Source organism: Argiope bruennichi, chromosome 11 (assembly GCF_947563725.1).
Source record: "Argiope bruennichi chromosome 11, qqArgBrue1.1, whole genome shotgun sequence".
Classification (NCBI taxonomy): Eukaryota; Metazoa; Arthropoda; class Arachnida; order Araneae; family Araneidae; genus Argiope; species Argiope bruennichi.
In genome coordinates, this window is record NC_079161.1 from 30,901,056 (window position 1) to 30,924,498 (window position 23,443).

Genomic DNA, 23,443 nt, shown 5'->3' on the forward strand with positions numbered 1-23,443 from the left:
GTATAAAATGCTTTATTTATTTTTTTGCGCCCTTTCATTATAAACTAAGAGAAATCGTAAGCAATAGAAATTGAACAATTAAGAAAATGTAAAATTTTGCATGCATTCAAATCAGCACAAAGGTTTGTAATCAATAATTTTTCTAATAGAAGTCTTACAGTAAGCTTAGCATGCTGATAACCACAATTTCAAATAAGTTCATATTTCAGCACCGTTTCGCTACGTTTACCGTTCTGCAAGTTAAATTACGAGAATTCGGAAGGGATCTCAAACAATTAAGAAAATACAAATTCTTGCATGGATTTAAAACATCAGTCTTGGAAAGGCTTTTAATCGCAATTTTTTTATTTTATTTCGAGGAGTGTTGAATAACAATGTTTTAAGAGTCTCATTTAAACCGCAACACTTCTTTTCAAAAATTGCGCCTACTTTTTCTTCTTAAAGTAGAACAAGGATATGTTTTGCAGTGAAATTATAAAAGAAAATTAAAAAGCGCAACGAAAGCAGCAGAAGAAATAAGCCTTTTCCCTGCAAGGGGAGTTGGAAGATGATCGCTTAAGCTGCCACTAGGGGTCGCTGCGATCGCTTGAAACAGTCGCAATGGCGATATCCGTATGTTTCTGCTTTTTGTAATATAATCCCACCGAAGCGGGATTCCAAAAATTGGATGAGGCTCATTAAATTGTTCCTCTCCACGGTAATCTTTAGTAAAAGGCGAAAGATTAGCACGATATTGAAGAGAAACCAGAGCATACAAACAGAGAGTTTTCCAAATTCTATATACACTTGTAAATAATTTTAATAGTGGTACTTTTTCTGCACATGGAATGGAGGTTTAGTTTCATCCTTAAAATATTTTGGTCTAGAGAATCTCTTTGTGTTAAAAATAAAATTTTGTAAAGTCCTGTGGATATTTATCTTTTTGCGGAGTAGAGGGTTCATAATCAATGCACTAACAGATCAGTGAATTGTTTTTAAAGCTTCTCATTAAAATTATGTCTTAAAGTGGGGTGCAATGTAGCAGGCTTGCACCCTGGTTAACACTAAATCTGTTATGGCTTTGCCTCTTTCCTTGTTGGAAAGCTAGATATCTAATGGCCAAACTTCTGGACATTTATTAATAAACAAATAAATGTCTTAAAATTAAGAGCATCAAATGTCTGAATATTTACAAAGTGAAGTCTTACTTCACCTCAAATCGATTACCAAGAGATTCTAGTGCAATAAAAGCGAGCTACAGTCACATAAATAAGGCATTTAATTTCTTGTCGGAATCTATAAACTGTATCCATCAAGTATTAGTGCGATTTGCATAAACGAAAAGAATTTTCGTAAGTAGCTAATAGAAAAAAATTGAAATCCGACGATATGAAATACGTATTGAAAGCTTCTGATCTTGTTGTTAATATTGGGAACCACTCAGATCGAGTTCCTTCCATCTCCCAGCCGCAATGGCCAGAGAGTGCGATCATCAGCGGCTGCTCGACACTCCGAAGAGCACCAAAGAGCCACTTTCACGCTCAGGAAGAAACCCCATCTCACATCATCGTGGTTGGGTTTTCTGCGAGGTTCGGTGAGTGAACCTCTAATCATACTATAGAAATGATCCTATGAAGTATGATCTTAGTTACAATCAGAAGAGAAAAAATTCTTATAGCAACCATCTCCTATTTTTAAAGTGGTAGCTAATTTGGTGTAAATGGATTTACAATGGTATTATTATTTCTTTTTCTTTTTGCTTTACAAAGTGTTGCAAATCAAAGAAATGGTTTTTTAAAAACTAAATCAAAAGTTTTTTTTTTTTTCAATAGGAAAAGAGAATGTGCTATATAAATATTTATGCTTTAACATATTTCTATCATATGGAGTGAAGCCAAGATTTCTTAATCCCTTCATAGAGCCATCCGATGACTCATTAGAGTAGATGGCAGACTTGCGCATTCTAATTTAAATTTTAATCAGTAACATCCAATTGTTCTGCCAGGGGGAAATAAATTAGTTACACTTATTTTTCAGTATTATCGAAAACGAAACTGTCATGTAGGCCCTCAAACCCTTCTAAATACTCTTCGTTTAAAATATTGGCCAATTGGTGGCAGAAATGCTGCGCGCAAAGTCGTTCACGAATGTGTTAAATGCTTCCGAAACAAGCTCGTTATCGCGAATCAAATTATGGGAGACCTTCCAGCAGATAGAGTTACACCTAGTTCAGCATTTTTAAATGTAAGGATAGATTTATGCGAGCCGTTCGAAATTAAATTTAAGGAGCAAAGAAAAGGTACTCTTCAGAAAATATATGTTGCTTTATTTGTATGTATCGCAACCAAAGCTGGACACATAGAGTTTGTCACGGATTTAACTATGAAGCTCTAATCGCAACGCTATTAAGAATTTTTTCGCGGCGTGGCAAAAGCTCCACAATTTTTAGCGATAATGCTACTAACTTTGTAGGTGCTTCTGCAGAGATTGAATGCATATACAAATTAATAAAAGGTAGCGAAGACGTTTCGAATATGCTTTCCTCCGAAGGTATCAGATGGAAATTTTTGCCCCCTAGGACTCCCAATTTCGGCGGTCTTTGGGAGGCTGGCGTGAAGGCTTTTTAATATCATTTTAGGAGAATGGTAGGTCCTGCAAGACTAACGCTCGAAGAGTTTTTAACAGTAATTACTCAGATTGAGAGCATCCTCAATTTGCGACCCCTCTCTCCTCTATCAACTGATTCTGACAAAATGCAAGTATTAGCTCCAGGCTATTTCCTCGCAGGAAAACATATCAATTCTGTCCCAGAACCTAACTTCATCGACAAAAAAGACAGTCTTCTCAATCGATGGCAACGAATTCAAAAGTTAGTGCAAACTGTTTGGAGACATTGGCAAAACAGTTATATGAGCCATTTACAACAGCGCTCAAAGTGGCTGCTTAAAAAACAAAATTTAACTCCTGGCATGCTACGTTCTAATAAAGGACATTCAACTTCCAACTTACCAATGGCCTTTAGGTCGAATCATTAAAGTAATTTCAGGCTCAGATGGTGATGTCAGAGTAGCAGATATACGCACTGCAAAAGGAAATTTTAGAAGACCTACTTCTAAAATTTGCATTTTACCTATTGTAGATAATTTTCATTTGAATTGAAACGTTCATTTGTATTTGTTTAATTACGCTAATTGTATTTATTATGCAAATTATTATTATGTTATTTGTTTGTTTTTTACTCTTATGTGTCAAAATTAGTGATGTAACTTTATATACAATTTTTTTTTATATTGAAACATATGCATATTTCAACGCCAGGCGGGTTGTTCCGTACTTGTAAAATCACGCCTTTAGCGCACTTTGTAACTACGCCAACCTGGCAACCATGTAATATCTCAGAACAGTTCTAAAATTGTCTCGTTAAGCACGCATAAAATTAAACGCATTTTTACAGTCCGCTTATGCTTTTCATTCACCAACGCAATTTCGTACAATATGCTAATAGCCAAAGTATAAAATGCTTTATTTATTTTTTTGCGCCCTTTCATTATAAACTAAGAGAAATCGTAAGCAATAGAAATTGAACAATTAAGAAAATGTAAAATTTTGCATGCATTCAAATCAGCACAAAGGTTTGTAATCAATAATTTTTCTAATAGAAGTCTTACAGTAAGCTTAGCATGCTGATAACCACAATTTCAAATAAGTTCATATTTCAGCACCGTTTCGCTACGTTTACCGTTCTGCAAGTTAAATTACGAGAATTCGGAAGGGATCTCAAACAATTAAGAAAATACAAATTCTTGCATGGATTTAAAACATCAGTCTTGGAAAGGCTTTTAATCGCAATTTTTTTATTTTATTTCGAGGAGTGTTGAATAACAATGTTTTAAGAGTCTCATTTAAACCGCAACACTTCTTTTCAAAAATTGCGCCTACTTTTTCTTCTTAAAGTAGAACAAGGATATGTTTTGCAGTGAAATTATAAAAGAAAATTAAAAAGCGCAACGAAAGCAGCAGAAGAAATAAGCCTTTTCCCTGCAAGGGGAGTTGGAAGATGATCGCTTAAGCTGCCACTAGGGGTCGCTGCGATCGCTTGAAACAGTCGCAATGGCGATATCCGTATGTTTCTGCTTTTTGTAATATAATCCCACCGAAGCGGGATTCCAAAAATTGGATGAGGCTCATTAAATTGTTCCTCTCCACGGTAATCTTTAGTAAAAGGCGAAAGATTAGCACGATATTGAAGAGAAACCAGAGCATACAAACAGAGAGTTTTCCAAATTCTATATACACTTGTAAATAATTTTAATAGTGGTACTTTTTCTGCACATGGAATGGAGGTTTAGTTTCATCCTTAAAATATTTTGGTCTAGAGAATCTCTTTGTGTTAAAAATAAAATTTTGTAAAGTCCTGTGGATATTTATCTTTTTGCGGAGTAGAGGGTTCATAATCAATGCACTAACAGATCAGTGAATTGTTTTTAAAGCTTCTCATTAAAATTATGTCTTAAAGTGGGGTGCAATGTAGCAGGCTTGCACCCTGGTTAACACTAAATCTGTTATGGCTTTGCCTCTTTCCTTGTTGGAAAGCTAGATATCTAATGGCCAAACTTCTGGACATTTATTAATAAACAAATAAATGTCTTAAAATTAAGAGCATCAAATGTCTGAATATTTACAAAGTGAAGTCTTACTTCACCTCAAATCGATTACCAAGAGATTCTAGTGCAATAAAAGCGAGCTACAGTCACATAAATAAGGCATTTAATTTCTTGTCGGAATCTATAAACTGTATCCATCAAGTATTAGTGCGATTTGCATAAACGAAAAGAATTTTCGTAAGTAGCTAATAGAAAAAAATTGAAATCCGACGATATGAAATACGTATTGAAAGCTTCTGATCTTGTTGTTAATATTGGGAACCACTCAGATCGAGTTCCTTCCATCTCCCAGCCGCAATGGCCAGAGAGTGCGATCATCAACGGCTGCTCGACACTCCGAAGAGCACCAAAGAGCCACTTTCACGCTCAGGAAGAAACCCCATCTCACATCATCGTGGTTGGGTTTTCTGCGAGGTTCGGTGAGTGAACCTCTAATCATACTATAGAAATGATCCTATGAAGTATGATCTTAGTTACAATCAGAAGAGAAAAAATTCTTATAGCAACCATCTCCTATTTTTAAAGTGGTAGCTAATTTGGTGTAAATGGATTTACAATGGTATTATTATTTCTTTTTCTTTTTGCTTTACAAAGTGTTGCAAATCAAAGAAATGGTTTTTTAAAAACTAAATCAAAAGTTTTTTTTTTTTTTTCAATAGGAAAAGAGAATGTGCTATATAAATATTTATGCTTTAACATATTTCTATCATATGGAGTGAAGCCAAGATTTCTTAATCCCTTCATAGAGCCATCCGATGACTCATTAGAGTAGATGGCAGACTTGCGCATTCTAATTTAAATTTTAATCAGTAACATCCAATTGTTCTGCCAGGGGGAAATAAATTAGTTACACTTATTTTTCAGTATTATCGAAAACGAAACTGTCATGTAGGCCCTCAAACCCTTCTAAATACTCTTCGTTTAAAATATTGGCCAATTGGTGGCAGAAATGCTGCGCGCAAAGTCGTTCACGAATGTGTTAAATGCTTCCGAAACAAGCTCGTTATCGCGAATCAAATTATGGGAGACCTTCCAGCAGATAGAGTTACACCTAGTTCAGCATTTTTAAATGTAAGGATAGATTTATGCGAGCCGTTCGAAATTAAATTTAAGGAGCAAAGAAAAGGTACTCTTCAGAAAATATATGTTGCTTTATTTGTATGTATCGCAACCAAAGCTGGACACATAGAGTTTGTCACGGATTTAACTATGAAGCTCTAATCGCAACGCTATTAAGAATTTTTTCGCGGCGTGGCAAAAGCTCCACAATTTTTAGCGATAATGCTACTAACTTTGTAGGTGCTTCTGCAGAGATTGAATGCATATACAAATTAATAAAAGGTAGCGAAGACGTTTCGAATATGCTTTCCTCCGAAGGTATCAGATGGAAATTTTTGCCCCCTAGGACTCCCAATTTCGGCGGTCTTTGGGAGGCTGGCGTGAAGGCTTTTTAATATCATTTTAGGAGAATGGTAGGTCCTGCAAGACTAACGCTCGAAGAGTTTTTAACAGTAATTACTCAGATTGAGAGCATCCTCAATTTGCGACCCCTCTCTCCTCTATCAACTGATTCTGACAAAATGCAAGTATTAGCTCCAGGCTATTTCCTCGCAGGAAAACATATCAATTCTGTCCCAGAACCTAACTTCATCGACAAAAAAGACAGTCTTCTCAATCGATGGCAACGAATTCAAAAGTTAGTGCAAACTGTTTGGAGACATTGGCAAAACAGTTATATGAGCCATTTACAACAGCGCTCAAAGTGGCTGCTTAAAAAACAAAATTTAACTCCTGGCATGCTACGTTCTAATAAAGGACATTCAACTTCCAACTTACCAATGGCCTTTAGGTCGAATCATTAAAGTAATTTCAGGCTCAGATGGTGATGTCAGAGTAGCAGATATACGCACTGCAAAAGGAAATTTTAGAAGACCTACTTCTAAAATTTGCATTTTACCTATTGTAGATAATTTTCATTTGAATTGAAACGTTCATTTGTATTTGTTTAATTACGCTAATTGTATTTATTATGCAAATTATTATTATGTTATTTGTTTGTTTTTTACTCTTATGTGTCAAAATTAGTGATGTAACTTTATATACAATTTTTTTTTATATTGAAACATATGCATATTTCAACGCCAGGCGGGTTGTTCCGTACTTGTAAAATCACGCCTTTAGCGCACTTTGTAACTACGCCAACCTGGCAACCATGTAATATCTCAGAACAGTTCTAAAATTGTCTCGTTAAGCACGCATAAAATTAAACGCATTTTTACAGTCCGCTTATGCTTTTCATTCACCAACGCAATTTCGTACAATATGCTAATAGCCAAAGTATAAAATGCTTTATTTATTTTTTTGCGCCCTTTCATTATAAACTAAGAGAAATCGTAAGCAATAGAAATTGAACAATTAAGAAAATGTAAAATTTTGCATGCATTCAAATCAGCACAAAGGTTTGTAATCAATAATTTTTCTAATAGAAGTCTTACAGTAAGCTTAGCATGCTGATAACCACAATTTCAAATAAGTTCATATTTCAGCACCGTTTCGCTACGTTTACCGTTCTGCAAGTTAAATTACGAGAATTCGGAAGGGATCTCAAACAATTAAGAAAATACAAATTCTTGCATGGATTTAAAACATCAGTCTTGGAAAGGCTTTTAATCGCAATTTTTTTATTTTATTTCGAGGAGTGTTGAATAACAATGTTTTAAGAGTCTCATTTAAACCGCAACACTTCTTTTCAAAAATTGCGCCTACTTTTTCTTCTTAAAGTAGAACAAGGATATGTTTTGCAGTGAAATTATAAAAGAAAATTAAAAAGCGCAACGAAAGCAGCAGAAGAAATAAGCCTTTTCCCTGCAAGGGGAGTTGGAAGATGATCGCTTAAGCTGCCACTAGGGGTCGCTGCGATCGCTTGAAACAGTCGCAATGGCGATATCCGTATGTTTCTGCTTTTTGTAATATAATCCCACCGAAGCGGGATTCCAAAAATTGGACGAGGCTCATTAAATTGTTCCTCTCCACGGTAATCTTTAGTAAAAGGCGAAAGATTAGCACGATATTGAAGAGAAACCAGAGCATACAAACAAAGAGTTTTCCAAATTCTATATACACTTGTAAATAATTTTAATAGTGGTACTTTTTCTGCACATGGAATGGAGGTTTAGTTTCATCCTTAAAATATTTCGGTCTAGAGAATCTCTTTGTGTTAAAAATAAAATTTTGTAAAGTCCTGTGGATATTTATCTTTTTGCGGAGTAGAGGGTTCATAATCAATGCACTAACAGATCAGTGAATTGTTTTTAAAGCTTCTCATTAAAATTATGTCTTAAAGTGGGGTGCAATGTAGCAGGCTTGCACCCTGGTTAACACTAAATCTGTTATGGCTTTGCCTCTTTCCTTGTTGGAAAGCTAGATATCTAATGGCCAAACTTCTGGACATTTATTAATAAACAAATAAATGTCTTAAAATTAAGAGCATCAAATGTCTGAATATTTACAAAGTGAAGTCTTACTTCACCTCAAATCGATTACCAAGAGATTCTAGTGCAATAAAAGCGAGCTACAGTCACATAAATAAGGCATTTAATTTCTTGTCGGAATCTATAAACTGTATCCATCAAGTATTAGTGCGATTTGCATAAACGAAAAGAATTTTCGTAAGTAGTTAATAGAAAAAAATTGAAATCCGACGATATGAAATACGTATTGAAAGCTTCTGATCTTGTTGTTAATATTGGGAACCACTCAGATCGAGTTCCTTCCATCTCCCAGCCGCAATGGCCAGAGAGTGCGATCATCAACGGCTGCTCGACACTCCGAAGAGCACCAAAGAGCCACTTTCACGCTCAGGAAGAAACCCCATCTCACATCATCGTGGTTGGGTTTTCTGCGAGGTTCGGTGAGTGAACCTCTAATCATACTATAGAAATGATCCTATGAAGTATGATCTTAGTTATAATCAGAAGAGAAAAAATTCTTATAGCAACCATCTCCTATTTTTAAAGTGGTAGCTAATTTGGTGTAAATGGATTTACAATGGTATTATTATTTCTTTTTCTTTTTGCTTTACAAAGTGTTGCAAATCAAAGAAATGGTTTTTTAAAAACTAAATCAAAAGTTTTTTTTTTTTCAATAGGAAAAGAGAATGTGCCATATAAATATTTATGCTTTAACATATTTCTATCATATGGAGTGAAGCCAAGATTTCTTAATCCCTTCATAGAGCCATCCGATGACTCATTAGAGTAGATGGCAGACTTGCGCATTCTAATTTAAATTTTAATCAGTAACATCCAATTGTTCTGCCAGGGGGAAATAAATTAGTTACACTTATTTTTCAGTATTATCGAAAACGAAACTGTCATGTAGGCCCTCAAACCCTTCTAAATACTCTTCGTTTAAAATATTGGCCAATTGGTGGCAGAAATGCTGCGCGCAAAGTCGTTCACGAATGTGTTAAATGCTTCCGAAACAAGCTCGTTATCGCGAATCAAATTATGGGAGACCTTCCAGCAGATAGAGTTACACCTAGTTCAGCATTTTTAAATGTAAGGATAGATTTATGCGAGCCGTTCGAAATTAAATTTAAGGAGCAAAGAAAAGGTACTCTTCAGAAAATATATGTTGCTTTATTTGTATGTATCGCAACCAAAGCTGGACACATAGAGTTTGTCCCGGATTTAACTATGAAGCTCTAATCGCAACGCTATTAAGAATTTTTTCGCGGCGTGGCAAAAGCTCCACAATTTTTAGCGATAATGCTACTAACTTTGTAGGTGCTTCTGCAGAGATTGAATGCATATACAAATTAATGATAGGTAGCGAAGACGTTTCGAATATGCTTTCCTCCGAAGGTATCAGATGGAAATTTTTGCCCCCTAGGACTCCCAATTTCGGCGGTCTTTGGGAGGCTGGCGTGAAGGCTTTTTAATATCATTTTAGGAGAATGGTAGGTCCTGCAAGACTAACGCTCGAAGAGTTTTTAACAGTAATTACTCAGATTGAGAGCATCCTCAATTTGCGACCCCTCTCTCCTCTATCAACTGATTCTGACAAAATGCAAGTATTAGCTCCAGGCTATTTCCTCGCAGGAAAACATATCAATTCTATCCCAGAACCTAACTTCATCGACAAAAAAGACAGTCTTCTCAATCGATGGCAACGAATTCAAAAGTTAGTGCAAACTGTTTGGAGACATTGGCAAAACAGTTATATGAGCCATTTACAACAGCGCTCAAAGTGGCTGCTTAAAAAACAAAATTTAACTCCTGGCATGCTACGTTCTAATAAAGGACATTCAACTTCCAACTTACCAATGGCCTTTAGGTCGAATCATTAAAGTAATTTCAGGCTCAGATGGTGATGTCAGAGTAGCAGATATACGCACTGCAAAAGGAAATTTTAGAAGACCTACTTCTAAAATTTGCATTTTACCTATTGTAGATAATTTTCATTTGAATTGAAACGTTCATTTGTATTTGTTTAATTACGCTAATTGTATTTATTATGCAAATTATTATTATGTTATTTGTTTGTTTTTTACTCTTATGTGTCAAAATTAGTGATGTAACTTTATATACAATTTTTTTTATATTGAAACATATGCATATTTCAACGCCAGGCGGGTTGTTCCGTACTTGTAAAATCACGCCTTTAGCGCACATTGTAACAACCCAACCTGGCAACCATGTAATATCTCAGAACAGTTCTAAAATTGTCTCGTTAAGCACGCATAAAATTAAACGCATTTTTACAGTCCGCTTATGCTTTTCATTCACCAACGCAATTTCGTACAATATGCTAATAGCCAAAGTATAAAATGCTTTATTTATTTTTTTGCGCCCTTTCATTATAAACTAAGAGAAATCGTAAGCAATAGAAATTGAACAATTAAGAAAATGTAAAATTTTGCATGCATTCAAATCAGCACAAAGGTTTGTAATCAATAATTTTTCTAATAGAAGTCTTACAGTAAGCTTAGCATGCTGATAACCACAATTTCAAATAAGTTCATATTTCAGCACCGTTTCGCTACGTTTACCGTTCTGCAAGTTAAATTACGAGAATTCGGAAGGGATCTCAAACAATTAAGAAAATACAAATTCTTGCATGGATTTAAAACATCAGTCTTGGAAAGGCTTTTAATCGCAATTTTTTTATTTTATTTCGAGGAGTGTTGAATAACAATGTTTTAAGAGTCTCATTTAAACCGCAACACTTCTTTTCAAAAATTGCGCCTACTTTTTCTTCTTAAAGTAGAACAAGGATATGTTTTGCAGTGAAATTATAAAAGAAAATTAAAAAGCGCAACGAAAGCAGCAGAAGAAATAAGCCTTTTCCCTGCAAGGGGAGTTGGAAGATGATCGCTTAAGCTGCCACTAGGGGTCGCTGCGATCGCTTGAAACAGTCGCAATGGCGATATCCGTATGTTTCTGCTTTTTGTAATATAATCCCACCGAAGCGGGATTCCAAAAATTGGACGAGGCTCATTAAATTGTTCCTCTCCACGGTAATCTTTAGTAAAAGGCGAAAGATTAGCACGATATTGAAGAGAAACCAGAGCATACAAACAAAGAGTTTTCCAAATTCTATATACACTTGTAAATAATTTTAATAGTGGTACTTTTTCTGCACATGGAATGGAGGTTTAGTTTCATCCTTAAAATATTTCGGTCTAGAGAATCTCTTTGTGTTAAAAATAAAATTTTGTAAAGTCCTGTGGATATTTATCTTTTTGCGGAGTAGAGGGTTCATAATCAATGCACTAACAGATCAGTGAATTGTTTTTAAAGCTTCTCATTAAAATTATGTCTTAAAGTGGGGTGCAATGTAGCAGGCTTGCACCCTGGTTAACACTAAATCTGTTATGGCTTTGCCTCTTTCCTTGTTGGAAAGCTAGATATCTAATGGCCAAACTTCTGGACATTTATTAATAAACAAATAAATGTCTTAAAATTAAGAGCATCAAATGTCTGAATATTTACAAAGTGAAGTCTTACTTCACCTCAAATCGATTACCAAGAGATTCTAGTGCAATAAAAGCGAGCTACAGTCACATAAATAAGGCATTTAATTTCTTGTCGGAATCTATAAACTGTATCCATCAAGTATTAGTGCGATTTGCATAAACGAAAAGAATTTTCGTAAGTAGCTAATAGAAAAAAATTGAAATCCGACGATATGAAATACGTATTGAAAGCTTCTGATCTTGTTGTTAATATTGGGAACCACTCAGATCGAGTTCCTTCCATCTCCCAGCCGCAATGGCCAGAGAGTGCGATCATCAACGGCTGCTCGACACTCCGAAGAGCACCAAAGAGCCACTTTCACGCTCAGGAAGAAACCCCATCTCACATCATCGTGGTTGGGTTTTCTGCGAGGTTCGGTGAGTGAACCTCTAATCATACTATAGAAATGATCCTATGAAGTATGATCTTAGTTACAATCAGAAGAGAAAAAATTCTTATAGCAACCATCTCCTATTTTTAAAGTGGTAGCTAATTTGGTGTAAATGGATTTACAATGGTATTATTATTTCTTTTTCTTTTTGCTTTACAAAGTGTTGCAAATCAAAGAAATGGTTTTTTAAAAACTAAATCAAAAGTTTTTTTTTTTTTCAATAGGAAAAGAGAATGTGCCATATAAATATTTATGCTTTAACATATTTCTATCATATGGAGTGAAGCCAAGATTTCTTAATCCCTTCATAGAGCCATCCGATGACTCATTAGAGTAGATGGCAGACTTGCGCATTCTAATTTAAATTTTAATCAGTAACATCCAATTGTTCTGCCAGGGGGAAATAAATTAGTTACACTTATTTTTCAGTATTATCGAAAACGAAACTGTCATGTAGGCCCTCAAACCCTTCTAAATACTCTTCGTTTAAAATATTGGCCAATTGGTGGCAGAAATGCTGCGCGCAAAGTCGTTCACGAATGTGTTAAATGCTTCCGAAACAAGCTCGTTATCGCGAATCAAATTATGGGAGACCTTCCAGCAGATAGAGTTACACCTAGTTCAGCATTTTTAAATGTAAGGATAGATTTATGCGAGCCGTTCGAAATTAAATTTAAGGAGCAAAGAAAAGGTACTCTTCAGAAAATATATGTTGCTTTATTTGTATGTATCGCAACCAAAGCTGGACACATAGAGTTTGTCCCGGATTTAACTATGAAGCTCTAATCGCAACGCTATTAAGAATTTTTTCGCGGCGTGGCAAAAGCTCCACAATTTTTAGCGATAATGCTACTAACTTTGTAGGTGCTTCTGCAGAGATTGAATGCATATACAAATTAATGATAGGTAGCGAAGACGTTTCGAATATGCTTTCCTCCGAAGGTATCAGATGGAAATTTTTGCCCCCTAGGACTCCCAATTTCGGCGGTCTTTGGGAGGCTGGCGTGAAGGCTTTTTAATATCATTTTAGGAGAATGGTAGGTCCTGCAAGACTAACGCTCGAAGAGTTTTTAACAGTAATTACTCAGATTGAGAGCATCCTCAATTTGCGACCCCTCTCTCCTCTATCAACTGATTCTGACAAAATGCAAGTATTAGCTCCAGGCTATTTCCTCGCAGGAAAACATATCAATTCTATCCCAGAACCTAACTTCATCGACAAAAAAGACAGTCTTCTCAATCGATGGCAACGAATTCAAAAGTTAGTGCAAACTGTTTGGAGACATTGGCAAAACAGTTATATGAGCCATTTACAACAGCGCTCAAAGTGGCTGCTTAAAAAACAAAATTTAACTCCTGGCATGCTACGTTCTAATAAAGGACATTCAACTTCCAACTTACCAATGGCCTTTAGGTCGAATCATTAAAGTAATTTCAGGCTCAGATGGTGATGTCAGAGTAGCAGATATACGCACTGCAAAAGGAAATTTTAGAAGACCTACTTCTAAAATTTGCATTTTACCTATTGTAGATAATTTTCATTTGAATTGAAACGTTCATTTGTATTTGTTTAATTACGCTAATTGTATTTATTATGCAAATTATTATTATGTTATTTGTTTGTTTTTTACTCTTATGTGTCAAAATTAGTGATGTAACTTTATATACAATTTTTTTTATATTGAAACATATGCATATTTCAACGCCAGGCGGGTTGTTCCGTACTTGTAAAATCACGCCTTTAGCGCACATTGTAACAACCCAACCTGGCAACCATGTAATATCTCAGAACAGTTCTAAAATTGTCTCGTTAAGCACGCATAAAATTAAACGCATTTTTACAGTCCGCTTATGCTTTTCATTCACCAACGCAATTTCGTACAATATGCTAATAGCCAAAGTATAAAATGCTTTATTTATTTTTTTGCGCCCTTTCATTATAAACTAAGAGAAATCGTAAGCAATAGAAATTGAACAATTAAGAAAATGTAAAATTTTGCATGCATTCAAATCAGCACAAAGGTTTGTAATCAATAATTTTTCTAATAGAAGTCTTACAGTAAGCTTAGCATGCTGATAACCACAATTTCAAATAAGTTCATATTTCAGCACCGTTTCGCTACGTTTACCGTTCTGCAAGTTAAATTACGAGAATTCGGAAGGGATCTCAAACAATTAAGAAAATACAAATTCTTGCATGGATTTAAAACATCAGTCTTGGAAAGGCTTTTAATCGCAATTTTTTTATTTTATTTCGAGGAGTGTTGAATAACAATGTTTTAAGAGTCTCATTTAAACCGCAACACTTCTTTTCAAAAATTGCGCCTACTTTTTCTTCTTAAAGTAGAACAAGGATATGTTTTGCAGTGAAATTATAAAAGAAAATTAAAAAGCGCAACGAAAGCAGCAGAAGAAATAAGCCTTTTCCCTGCAAGGGGAGTTGGAAGATGATCGCTTAAGCTGCCACTAGGGGTCGCTGCGATCGCTTGAAACAGTCGCAATGGCGATATCCGTATGTTTCTGCTTTTTGTAATATAATCCCACCGAAGCGGGATTCCAAAAATTGGACGAGGCTCATTAAATTGTTCCTCTCCACGGTAATCTTTAGTAAAAGGCGAAAGATTAGCACGATATTGAAGAGAAACCAGAGCATACAAACAGAGAGTTTTCCAAATTCTATATACACTTGTAAATAATTTTAATAGTGGTACTTTTTCTGCACATGGAATGGAGGTTTAGTTTCATCCTTAAAATATTTCGGTCTAGAGAATCTCTTTGTGTTAAAAATAAAATTTTGTAAAGTCCTGTGGATATTTATCTTTTTGCGGAGTAGAGGGTTCATAATCAATGCACTAACAGATCAGTGAATTGTTTTTAAAGCTTCTCATTAAAATTATGTCTTAAAGTGGGGTGCAATGTAGCAGGCTTGCACCCTGGTTAACACTAAATCTGTTATGGCTTTGCCTCTTTCCTTGTTGGAAAGCTAGATATCTAATGGCCAAACTTCTGGACATTTATTAATAAACAAATAAATGTCTTAAAATTAAGAGCATCAAATGTCTGAATATTTACAAAGTGAAGTCTTACTTCACCTCAAATCGATTACCAAGAGATTCTAGTGCAATAAAAGCGAGCTACAGTCACATAAATAAGGCATTTAATTTCTTGTCGGAATCTATAAACTGTATCCATCAAGTATTAGTGCGATTTGCATAAACGAAAAGAATTTTCGTAAGTAGCTAATAGAAAAAAATTGAAATCCGACGATATGAAATACGTATTGAAAGCTTCTGATCTTGTTGTTAATATTGGGAACCACTCAGATCGAGTTCCTTCCATCTCCCAGCCGCAATGGCCAGAGAGTGCGATCATCAACGGCTGCTCGACACTCCGAAGAGCACCAAAGAGCCACTTTCACGCTCAGGAAGAAACCCCATCTCACATCATCGTGGTTGGGTTTTCTGCGAGGTTCGGTGAGTGAACCTCTAATCATACTATAGAAATGATCCTATGAAGTATGATCTTAGTTACAATCAGAAGAGAAAAAATTCTTATAGCAACCATCTCCTATTTTTAAAGTGGTAGCTAATTTGGTGTAAATGGATTTACAATGGTATTATTATTTCTTTTTCTTTTTGCTTTACAAAGTGTTGCAAAGCAAAGAATTGTTTTTTTTTAAAAACTAAATCAAAAGTTTTTTTTAATAGGAAAAGAGAAGGAAGGAGCTACAAAAATATTTATGCTTTAGCATATTTCTGTTATATGGAGTGAGGCCAAGATAATAGCAGGGTTTCGAAAGAAATTTTAGAATCACTTAATGCTTTTGCATTTGTACAATAAGACTGTCACTTTAATATTACATTTAATTTGAATGTATTATGAATATGAATCTCATTCGTCTATTTCTCAGTGCTTTTTATTGAGAAATATAAGCACGCTTTTCTCTCTGCCTTCTGATAATTCTACCGATAGAGGGATCCTTGTCTTGCATACGTAGCACAGCGCCACCGTTTTACAGTTGATGATGATTGGTTTGCTCCAAGAAAGGCGCCTGGTTTTTGAGATGGCTTCTTACATTTTATTGATTTATTTTACGATTTAATGCATGTAATAAATGAAATCAACATACTAAAGTTGCATTGTACTCCTGATTGATACATAATTTTGAGTACAGAAATAAAAAGGACACTGGTGGATGATAAATATCACGCCTATTAATAAATACTGTTTATTATTTGTGTAAATGCCAGTTCAATCAGCTTTTTCTTTTAAATGAGTATATTTAAGGCTTGAAAAGACATTTATTTTCTCTTCCTTTCACTTGTTTTCTCTGGTCTGTAGCTTAAATTTTTTCAAAAAAAAAAAAAAAGTTATGCTTTTGCTTATGTTTTTTCACTTGGCTCCATGACATCAAAAGGTACAAAATCATTTGAATGCTTCTATGATTTTAATTGTTATCGTGAGACTAAGTCAAAGGATACCTACTCAATTTAAGTAATATTCCTTCTGGATTTTTTTAGTCTGCGTTTATACGTGGGAATAAATTTATATTTCATTAATAATGAAAAAGGGATTGTTATTAGAATCTTCATCATAATAATTGTGAATAAATAAGAGAAACGAAAATGTTCGTTGCAATATATTGCATCACCATTCTAGAGATTGTTTCAAAAACGTGATATTACATTTTTTAAATCAATCATCACTTTCCTTATCGATTATTTGATGCAAATGTTGACTAAGTCAGCTTTTCATAATATCCTGTGACAACGATCTTTGCGAAAAAAATGTCATTGTTGACGGAACCTGGTGAAATTTTAATTAAAAAGAAATTGGTCTTTCACTGTTTTTGGTTGTAGCACCAATGCTAGCTACGCTGTTATGTATGCTAGATTGCTGAATGGAAGAGCGATAATACGGCTTGAATGATTTGACAATTAGGGAGAGAACGTTTCAGCTTCGATAAAAATGATGGGCACGCTGTCATTATTTGGTTGACAATCACCTTTTGGAATTAGGCCAATTTCTTACTTTTTCCTTCTGCACTCAAAAGCCTGAAACGGGATCGTGATATCATAACGACTGCATCTATCTCACTATCTACTCCATTTGCTAAAGACATCCCGACGTTTTTAAGGCGATGTAAAATTGTAATTGCTATGTAATTTAATGTAATGTTCTTTGATATGTAATTTTTTCTGTACTCAACCATTTACTGTTGAACATTTGTATCAGTAGATGTCTTACAAAAGTTCGATAAACACAAATTGTCTCGTGCAGTTTCAGAAAAGAAAATAGATGGCACACTAGACAAGTCTTATTTTCTATACTGTTCCCAAGTTTGAGATTATACGTTTGCATAAAGGTTGGTAAACCCACAGCTGTAAAGTTCTGAACTACTTGCTTGGAGACAACAAACCAATCTAAGTGAGTCTCATTAGATCTTTTTTTAAATTAAAAATGACATTTTTATTACTTTATAACTTCAGAGGTCTGCTTCATAATGATATAAAAGAATAAATTTTAATGTTTTTATATGTAATTAATAATGCCTACAGTACTTCTATGGTTTAAGATTCCTGGAGGTGATTATGATGTGTTTCAAAATTTTTACTGAGGCGATTTGAATTATAAAATTAGGAATTTATATATAATTTTTGAGTAATATCTGTTGCATTATAAGATACTTAAGAATTTTTATTTTTGATGAATATATTCATTAAATATTTAATATTTCTTTTGCAGCATATATTTATTTAAAAAGCCATTTTCTTTTACTGAAATAAAAAAGAATTTCATAGTTTGAAAAGACATGAATTTAAAATTATTTTAAGGGATTCTAATTAATTTTAGATGACATTGTATTTTTTAATTGTAAGAAACGTTCAAATATCCGTTAAAATAATTTTTGTAAAAGGAAAACAGCAACGGATTTATTTAAAAGAATCTTTTAAAAGATGGGGGAAAGGCTGTTCCTCCGCTCTTCAAACAGTTATTCATTCGGTGAATAGTAAAGAATAACTGTTAATTTGAAATGTCTACAATTGATGCCATATGTTAAGCAGACTACGAACCTCTTTACAAGACAATCTAAAACAAAACTTTAAAAAAAAACCAAAAAAAACCAGCAAAACTTGACTTAGAAGAGGTGAACAATATGTCATCAGTCAAATAAAAATGCACACCTGTTAAAATGGCAAGCACACTAAAATTATGAGATTTAGCTGAGATTTGTCTGAAATTTATGTGTTTGGTTTATTCTAAACTTATTTGCTCAATGTAACGAAGTAAATATGAAACTGATTTCTTGCTTTTTATATTTAAAAATATTTTGCAGTATAATTTTTTAGCTTTAGAAAATATTCTACGGCTTCGCTAGCTGTAGAAGATAAAACTATTATTTCGCTACCAAATTAAATCTAAAAAAATTTGTGATATAATGTAATTTGCTTCCTGTGTATAGTAGCGCCATCTACTGCTGAAAAAAGAAAGGTAAATCTTCAATTTCATTTATTAGCGGGGTTTTCTTTTTTTCCCCTTGTTGGAAAACCAATATCAAAATTGCAGCGAAAAAAGAAAAATCGCCCTTTTTTACACATAAAATTAATAGCAAAAATAAAAGTACTGTGGAGGAGAAAAAAAGCGAGATGCATCTGGCTTTGTTGTAGATTTTTACCCTGGTGATTTATAATTTATTGCAACGTAGAAAATTAGCAACACGTTCGAAGATTCACGCAAACAATTTTAATTTATACAATAGAACTTCTTTCAAAAAAGACAAAAGAACAAGAATGACATGCAATTGAGCAGTACAATATGAAAATGTGATTTAATTTTTATTTTATGTTATTTATTGTTACATTATTTTTGTATATTTATTTATTATATATAATATTTACATTATTTATTATCATATTTATTAATTTTTAATTTATATTTCATACTCATTTTAGAATAAATTCATGTTTATGATATCAAACGATATTTAAAATATTTTAAAATTTCAGAGTTTATTAAATTAAATTAAGAAATTAATGTTTAATTAATTACGCATTCTTTGAAATTAGACGATAAAATTTTTCACTACATCAAAACCCTTTCAAAATGGCCATACATTTAAATTTTTATTCCTCGAATATTTATTGCGGGACAATAAATTATTATTCTCTTTATTGAATATGTAATAGCTAATAAAAACTAATAAAACATTTTTTTATTTGGTATAGTTACAGTATATTTTTTTTAATTTTAAGATCATGTTTTTGGTCATAGTCTCTGCTGAGTTCTTTATCTTTCATTTTACGAATTTTGAAAAAAGAAACACTCAAATATTAAACGTGCTTCTGAAAAAAGTTTTTTTTTTTTTGTAATGTAGAGCCGACTGATTTTGAATTCTAATTAAATCATCGCTAATTGATATCTTAAAGAGATTTTGATCCAGTGTTGTTATTATTATTTTAAGTTAATTCAATGCTTAAAACATTGGGGAAAAAAAAGCAAATATTAGTAATAATTTAAATGCTCCCCCCCCCCAACTTCAGTTCCGTTGTCTCAGTGGCAAGATCAGGCATTTAAGCTGGAGGACTCCAGTTTCTAATCCGATTCCAATACGCATTCGTAGTGTATGCCGCTCTGGCGGAATTAAAATCTAACATTGACGAACAATTAACTCTTCCTGCTAATGTAGTGCAGATGCCAGTGCTGCTCAAGAGTTGTCCTCATCATCTGACTAATGCTCAAGATTACAAAATCAAAAAATCTCAAAAAAATTATGTTGATATATAATTAAAATTCATCGTCATTCCAACTGTCTGCATTCTTCTGTCCGCTCAAACATTTTCTTTTTTTTTTAACATTCAGTTCTGCATAAATTAGATTTTATTGAATATTACTAAATCTACATAACAAGAAATCACCAAATATATATGTTTTAGCCTACATTATAATTGAGTGAACTTTATAAACCATATAAGGACCTGATCAATATACTTAACAAAATCTTAATATTATCTTAACATTTTATAATACGCAGAATTGATATTTTTTACTAACTTATTTATTTGGTTATTAGGCTAACACTATTTTCTAATCGGCTTGCTTGAGTCCCACTAAGCCTAATGATCATAATGACTAAATCAATCTCTCAAAGCATTGATTAAAAATAATGTTTAAAAGTGATTTTGAAAAATTTATTAAAATCATAGTAAAAACTCATACAGAAATGAAATTAGTATCAATGAAAAGATGATTTCTTGGATTCCAAAGAAGTGTGAAAATGGATTTTGATTCTTCATATACTCAGAAATAATTTAGGGGAAAAAATGTTGAGATTTTGATTAATTTTTAATTTATTAGAAACCAATTAAAATTTTGGAAATTTTTTAATAGTAAACACCCTGCAACCAAAAGGTAACTTCTTACCAAATTGGGCAGTTCTAGGTCCAATTATCTTTTGAACTATTTTTGCATCAAGCAATTTAATAATAATATACTAGTTTATAAACGTTATCGCATTAAAAGGAAATTAACTGACGAAAGACACGAATTTGTGGTAAACCAGATATCCCGGCGCAAATGTAGTCTCAGAAATTCTGGCAACCCTAATTTTATCTTTTTAAGAATTTGCACAGGGAGAAAATACTAAAAAACGAAAGAAGCAATGGTGTTATAGAACAACAGCGGTAATTAAAATATATCATTCTTCTAATATTGGTTTGTTTTTTTTATATGATGAATAATTTCTCAAAATTTAAACTGAAATAAAAGCAATTTCACACCGTAAGCAATCCCATTAATAATTCTTTTTCTGAGAATTTGACAGTGAATGATATTATCAAATTCAGATTAAGATACGAAACAGAAAAACCAATAAAACCAACGGAAGCGCACCCCCCCCCCTCCGAAACATTCTCGCATATTCTCTAATAAAAATTTTATTTCCTTCCTTCTTGGATATCTTCCTCGATCATGGCAGAGAGGTCTAAGAGTGCTCATATTTTTAAGATAACAGTATATGAGAGTTTTGTGCTTCATAATATAGTAGAGAAGATATAATATAGCATTTTGGACATCCTTATTACGTTCGATTGAAACTAAATTTTAACATGTAACTGCAATTTTAGTAACAAGATCACATACCAAATTTTATTTCTCTTTTTGTTATTGTGTTTACATAGTTATGAATATACAAACCGATACACAGTCAATCCTTTGAGAAATTACATTCAAAATTTGATAGAATCCTCCAGTCTGTGGGTAAAATAGTTTGTGGATGAAAAATCTGTATCAAATTTCATCCATTAGTGTTTTTTTTTAAATTTAGTTTCTATCATGATTATTTGCATTTGGACAGCCGGACAGACATACTTCCTGCGAATATATATTATTGATATCATATCTTCCCAAAACTTTCTTCTATAAGCTTCAATAATTTATTTTATCTTTCTACTCTCGCATGAAATTAGGAATTTTAGGTAAGACCGCAAATACTTTGCATAGCATTCGTGTACCGTAGTTACGAAAAATAATATTTGACTTGAATACAGCCTTTTTATTGAATCTATAATGAGAAGATGTATTTTCGGCGCTTTTTTCGAAAACTGATTGACACCAAAATTGGGCACTTGAAGTATAGGTGTAAACATTAGATAACATATAGACTTTCATTAATTTAAGTCACTGCACTTATAAATTATTGAGTTACATGACAGAAGATTAATAGTTTGGCAAATTTGATTCCAAAATTGATAAGAATTTATATTTTAGATCCTAAAGCTATGTACCAAATTTTATCTGTATAGTTCTTTACGTTTTGTAATTATCGAGTTTCATTATAATCAAACAGCCAGAGAGACTTCCTTTGAATGGATTTGTCTAAGAATTTGAAAGAATCTATCGATTTAGTAATAAGTCCATGCATCAAAGGTCATAATGTCAAACCATTGGGAATGGTCTCCTTAAAATTTTCTCGCATACTCTCTAATAAAGGTGTCATCCCACAGAACGACTTGCGTCACATTAGCGTACAATAGCTTCCCGAAATGTGTTTTTTGCACTCTGGGAGATCTAAAAGGAGAAGATTCGTCAAAGTCTCGAGTTCGTAGTTTTTGACGATTGCAATACTTTCTTTGTACTTCGCGTGCGAGAAAGTAAAAAAAATGTGTTTTCCGAATTGAGGTATGTATGAAAAGTGGAGATTCGTAAAAATCACCAAACTTTTCCAATAATTCCTTACTTTGTAAAATAATTATTGACTCCCATCAAAAATACTACATGAAACCATCATAATATGGAATCTGCGAAAATCTATCAGATTTTTTTTTTTTTAAATCGGTATTTGCAATCTTACTAAAATAACTATAAAATCATTCAGGATATCGCTACGCTACAGAATCCATATAGTATTGACATGGATTCTAACTTACAGCCATCATGCAATAAAAATTGAGACATTTTTATGGCATTTTTAAAGTGTGGAAAGCGAGGGTCTGATTTAGCACTAGTTTTCTTCGTTTCGCTAGAGTTCAAATGACGATCATCGTTCTAAAATAATTCTCGAGTCGTTTCAACAAGCATTTTGATTACCATAAGTCGAACTAAGTCAAATCCATAAAAATTGTAGCTGGTTTCCAGTGGTGGATTTAGATATTTTGAGGTCCTAGAAATAATTTACATTATGAAGCCCCTCTTTTAAATACTTGGACAATTTAATCACCCATTTCACTATATTTTTAATTTACTCATCATGTTAAAGAATTTATTTTGGGTTAATTTTTTCTTTTAGTTTATTTATGAAGATGCCTATGTTTTAATTTTTCGCTTTCTTGTATACATACTATAGAGAAAATATTGTAATCCTTAACAAATTCGAACTCGATATTTTGATGAATCCTCACGTTTTAGACTCCGAAGAGTTCGAAAGCAAAAAGCACAGAAAATGTCCGTCTGTATGTTTGTGACAAAAATAACTCAAAACCGCTTTGAGCTAGACGGATGAAATTTGGCAAATGGTTTTAACAGCATATTTATTGATTTCTATTAAATCTTGGCAAAAATCCATTTATATGAAGTCTGTCTGTTCGCTGTTCCAATATAATTTAATATAATAAATACAAAACGAAAAGAATTATATAGATAAAATTTGCGATGCATATTTAACATCTGTTGTGTAAATATCTATCAAATCTATCAATGAGAGATTGACCGTCTGTCGGTCTGTACTTTCAGAAACATGTAAACGCAATAACTCAAAAGCATAATGACTGAACCCTTTCTAGGGCCGTGGGAAGTATGCTTCCCACCAAATGATTTGTTACTTAATTATTAATTAACCAAATTAATTAATTAATCAAATTAAATTTATCTAATAAGCTAAATAAATCCCTTTTCTT

At 33.2% G+C, this 23,443-nt stretch overlaps 10 non-coding genes across 10 annotated transcripts; all 10 read right to left on the minus strand.

Moving 5' to 3' along the window:
* Positions 1-637: 637 nt before the first annotated feature.
* LOC129957895 (U5 spliceosomal RNA) lies at positions 638-753 on the minus strand. Its single transcript, XR_008782996.1, has one exon. It is a non-coding gene; the product is annotated as a U5 spliceosomal RNA (small nuclear RNA).
* Positions 754-1,414: 661 nt separating this feature from the next.
* On the minus strand, positions 1,415-1,625 carry LOC129957848 (small nucleolar RNA U3). Its single transcript, XR_008782950.1, has one exon. It is a non-coding gene; the product is annotated as a small nucleolar RNA U3 (small nucleolar RNA).
* A 2,501-nt stretch (positions 1,626-4,126) lies between these two features.
* LOC129957896 (U5 spliceosomal RNA) lies at positions 4,127-4,242 on the minus strand. Its single transcript, XR_008782997.1, has one exon. It is a non-coding gene; the product is annotated as a U5 spliceosomal RNA (small nuclear RNA).
* Positions 4,243-4,903: 661 nt separating this feature from the next.
* LOC129957833 (small nucleolar RNA U3) lies at positions 4,904-5,114 on the minus strand. The gene has a single exon (XR_008782935.1). It is a non-coding gene; the product is annotated as a small nucleolar RNA U3 (small nucleolar RNA).
* Positions 5,115-7,617: 2,503 nt separating this feature from the next.
* On the minus strand, positions 7,618-7,733 carry LOC129957905 (U5 spliceosomal RNA). Its single transcript, XR_008783006.1, has one exon. It is a non-coding gene; the product is annotated as a U5 spliceosomal RNA (small nuclear RNA).
* Positions 7,734-8,394: 661 nt separating this feature from the next.
* LOC129957834 (small nucleolar RNA U3) lies at positions 8,395-8,605 on the minus strand. The gene has a single exon (XR_008782936.1). It is a non-coding gene; the product is annotated as a small nucleolar RNA U3 (small nucleolar RNA).
* Positions 8,606-11,103: 2,498 nt separating this feature from the next.
* Positions 11,104-11,219, minus strand: LOC129957906 (U5 spliceosomal RNA). The gene has a single exon (XR_008783007.1). It is a non-coding gene; the product is annotated as a U5 spliceosomal RNA (small nuclear RNA).
* Positions 11,220-11,880: 661 nt separating this feature from the next.
* On the minus strand, positions 11,881-12,091 carry LOC129957835 (small nucleolar RNA U3). Its single transcript, XR_008782937.1, has one exon. It is a non-coding gene; the product is annotated as a small nucleolar RNA U3 (small nucleolar RNA).
* Positions 12,092-14,590: 2,499 nt separating this feature from the next.
* LOC129957907 (U5 spliceosomal RNA) lies at positions 14,591-14,706 on the minus strand. The gene has a single exon (XR_008783008.1). It is a non-coding gene; the product is annotated as a U5 spliceosomal RNA (small nuclear RNA).
* A 661-nt stretch (positions 14,707-15,367) lies between these two features.
* LOC129957836 (small nucleolar RNA U3) lies at positions 15,368-15,578 on the minus strand. The gene has a single exon (XR_008782938.1). It is a non-coding gene; the product is annotated as a small nucleolar RNA U3 (small nucleolar RNA).
* Between the last annotated feature and the right edge of the window lie 7,865 nt (positions 15,579-23,443).